Raw genomic sequence first — 3,855 nt, 5'->3', positions numbered from 1 at the left:
GTGTATATCATTCTATATAACCAAGTATGATCATGGTGTGGCTATAATAGATAGTGCTCTGATCCCTTAGACTGTTGGATAGGTCCGAACAGATAGAGAAGAACCGTTTTGGTGTAGTGTATATTAAATGTGTATCTATACAGGAAATCAGAGAATGTGCAAAGATGAAGAATTTTTTTCACCCGTTTTTTTATTTGAAGACTATACTACGTACGTACATGGTTGGCCGGAGATTGTCCCCCAGAACTTTTGTGAATGTTGTATCGTGGATACAACGTGGTATTCTCACGGACATATGTAGATACAATGTACCAATTGTGGTGTGTGAGATACAGGTTACTAACCCTGACACAGTATACTTGTGCGTATATATGATGATGATGATGAAGAAATAAAGTCTTGAATTGTGTGATACTGTTTTGGGGGACAGTTTTTTCGCCAGCCTAGATTTTGTGCAATGTCAAAAACGAGATTTTTCCGTGCCCTCCCCGAAATGTGGCTTTTCGTTTCTCACGAGCTTCATATGCTTTTTGTACCTAGCGTTGTTTTTTAAGTCAAAAGCTTAGTACTATGTATACTGCTGCTCCTATCTTGTAATGGCAAGCACACAGAAAAAAACAAATTAGTAGCATCACAATAAGTCATATCTGCTGTAGAATTATATTAAGATTTCTTTTTTAGATAAACGTTGGGCGAAAATACAACCCACCACCCGCTTGTATCAGTTCTGTTCCACACACAAGGGCTAGTCGTATGGAAAACATGTACTAGGAGAAACTGCCACAATAACCGACTCACTATTAAACGAAAGGGGAAGGCCTCTCTACCAGGGATCCAGTGGCAAGATTTCCCACCTCTTGTTGTATAATCTTTTACCGAAAGGAATCGAGGATGAAAATTCCTTCTGAGTACTTAATAAGCGAGAGTTAAGAAAGTGATATCTTTACACAGTCGATGTCTACAAGATTTTTATGAAAAGATAAGAAGAAAATGTTGTATTAATTAAATCTAGATTTAAGTGATGATGATGAATTACTAATTATGGTATTACTGAGAGATGTAGGAGTCAAATTGTGTACTAGACGTAAAAATCGTTGAGAGGTTTTAGAGAAATTCGTTTGTCACTGGATTCTGGCCCTTTCCGTCGACTCTGGTGCTTGCCATTCCAGGTAACTATGGCAACAGTTCGTGTTGCCATGGCAACAGTACATGTATCCATGGCAACAGTACATGTAACCATGGCAACAGCGTTGTGATAGGTCGACTCTCTAGTTCAATGAAATGATGTCAAGTTTGTATTCATCCACACATGGAGATTTGTTATTTGCTGTGAGTTGATTAAATTATTTGGGCAGAACTCTGCCCTAGAGCACCTCTAACTGTGTCAACTTCTTTTTTGTCATAAGGCCATACCAATTTAATTTGTTGGTTCTTGGATTCGCCTCTTCATTTTTTTCTGATTTGCAAAAAAAAAAAAAGATTCTTGTTCTGAATCAATTCAAAAATGCTCAAATTTTGCCCCCATCAGATGAGGAAAGTCCTTTTCTTTCTAGTTGTTACAGTTTTTCCATCTGTCATTGCAGTGGTTTGAATAAAAGTTAAAAATTCATTGTTTAAATTTTAACCCAGCCTTTTGTATTGACTTCATGGCTCCTATCCATCTAGGGCCATAATAGGATGCCTAGACCTGTTTTTTTTTCACCCTGTCGCTTCATAATTTTTCTGAAAAAATCCGAGAACCAACAAATTAAATTGGTGTGGCCTTATTTGATGATTGGTGGTTCTTAGTTTTATTTCTTGCAAGTGAACTAAGCAAATAGAGTCACATACTAGTACAACGTAGTAACCAAATATACATTGCTGCATCTGCTTGGAGATGGCTAATGGACACTCCCCTGGCCAATGGATACTGCCTTGCCACCGTAGGATCTGCTTGGAGATGGCTAATGGACACTCCCCTGGCCAATGGATACTGCCTTGCCACCGTAGGATCTGCTTGGAGATGGCTAATGGACACTCCCCTGGCCAATGGATACTGCCTTGCCATTGTAGGATCTGCTTGGAGATTACCTTGGTTGTATAGAGTGAGAGTTTGGTTTAGACTCCAAATATCTGCTTGGAGATTACATAGAATCAATGTACAACATGGCGAGGCTATGCAACATATACGCCTTGCAGAAAACTGTCCTTGAGAAGAAGAACGCACCTCAAGGTCATAATTCTACAAGATGGTGGTAATGAGGAGACGTCAGACATTAATTCTGTCAGTCAAATTGGGAAAACAAGGGCATTTTGGGTAAGGCATTGAGTCAGTATATTATAGTTAGGTTGCCGTTTGAAAATAGGTGCAAAACATTAAAAAAAGTGTTGAGTTTACAAAAACACAGCCGTATAATGTGTAAAATGAGCCATTCTTTGAATTTATGTACATATTTGATAAGCAGAATTGAACCGGAGAGGTATATAAAGGAAAATCTATTACACAGTAAAATATTTTTCTAGCATCAAAAAACGCATAAATTTTCATAACTTGTAGCTTATTATTTCACTTATAACGTAAAGAAAATAAAATTGTATGTTTCCGGTTTGTAAACTCATTTACAAAGTCATAATATGCAAAATTCTGTAAAAAGTTGAAAACCCCTTACGAGCCCAGAGATTTTGGCAATTCCCAAATCGCCCAAATCCGCGAGTGGGCTGGATCCTTACATTACAAGCGACTGTCTGTATCGGCACTTCCGGTTTCCAACCGCCCGAAATTAGGGTGTTTTGGGGTTTTACGTTTGATACTTGATCGACCTACAAATCTGAACTTTTCTAGAAAATTCTGAATGTTTTCAACAAGTTTTCAACGATTCTGTCGTACATTTTAAATGGTTTACAAACGCCATGGAAGAGAAAGGGCGTACTTTGAAGTTTTAGCCGATTTTTTCGGGCTCTCGCGGTTTCGCCGTTTGCAGAATGCATCATTTTTCAGACACCAGTAGCGAAGCCCCGGCAACCGGAAGTGGCATTGCCGACAATCTCAGCGCTACTACCGTAATAGCTCGTATCGCCGAATTACAACAAAATCTGAGGCGAAATCGCCGAATTTCTATCACAAATAACAAATCTCATGACATAAACTTTCCATAACTGCTTGTGAGAAGGAGAAGGCGTAGTTTTGGGGGTGTTTTAAGCCGGCTTGGTCGCAAAATGCCTCCGGCCCTGCCGCTACATCTCCGGTACGGCCGCTACATCTCCGGCCCTGCCGCTACATCTCCGGCCCTGCCGCTACATCTCCGGCCGGCCGCTACATCTCCGGCCCCTGTGGTCCCTCAACCCTGCAGAATACCGTGGGGCTTGGGCGGTTCATTCAGCCCGCTAGAATCCAACCGGCACGGCAAGGCCGGCCCGAGAATACGCCGATCCGTACCGACCCGTTGGCCGGTCAGATTGACGCTTGCATGCCGAGTACGAGCCGGCCTAGCCCCCGGGTCTGGCCCTGATACTGACGGGGGGTCGGCGAAATATCCAATCACGCGGAGAAGTGTACCGATTTTGGAGGAATGTACGCTCAAAACCGGAGGAACGTCCGCTCACCCGGAGGACTGTACGCTCAAACCGCCGACTGGAGTGCGCCGATTTCGGAGGAATGTACGCTCTAAACCGGAGGAACGTCCGCTCACCCGGAGGAGTGTACGCTCAAACCGCCGACTGAAGTGCGCCGATTTCGGAGGAATGTACGCTCAAAACCGGAGGAACGTCCGCTCACCCGGAGGAGTGTACGCTCAAACCGCCGACTGAAGCGCGCCGATTTCGGAGGAATGTACGCTCAAAACCGGAGGAACGTCCGCTCACCCGGAGGACTGTACG

The sequence above is a fragment of the Branchiostoma belcheri genome, unplaced genomic scaffold, assembly GCF_001625305.1.
Source record: "Branchiostoma belcheri isolate BF01 breed outbred unplaced genomic scaffold, Haploidv18h27 scaffold131, whole genome shotgun sequence".
NCBI lineage: Eukaryota > Metazoa > Chordata > Leptocardii > Amphioxiformes > Branchiostomatidae > Branchiostoma > Branchiostoma belcheri.
The sequence above is the reverse complement of the archived record's forward strand: the minus strand, read 5'-3'. Positions refer to the sequence as shown.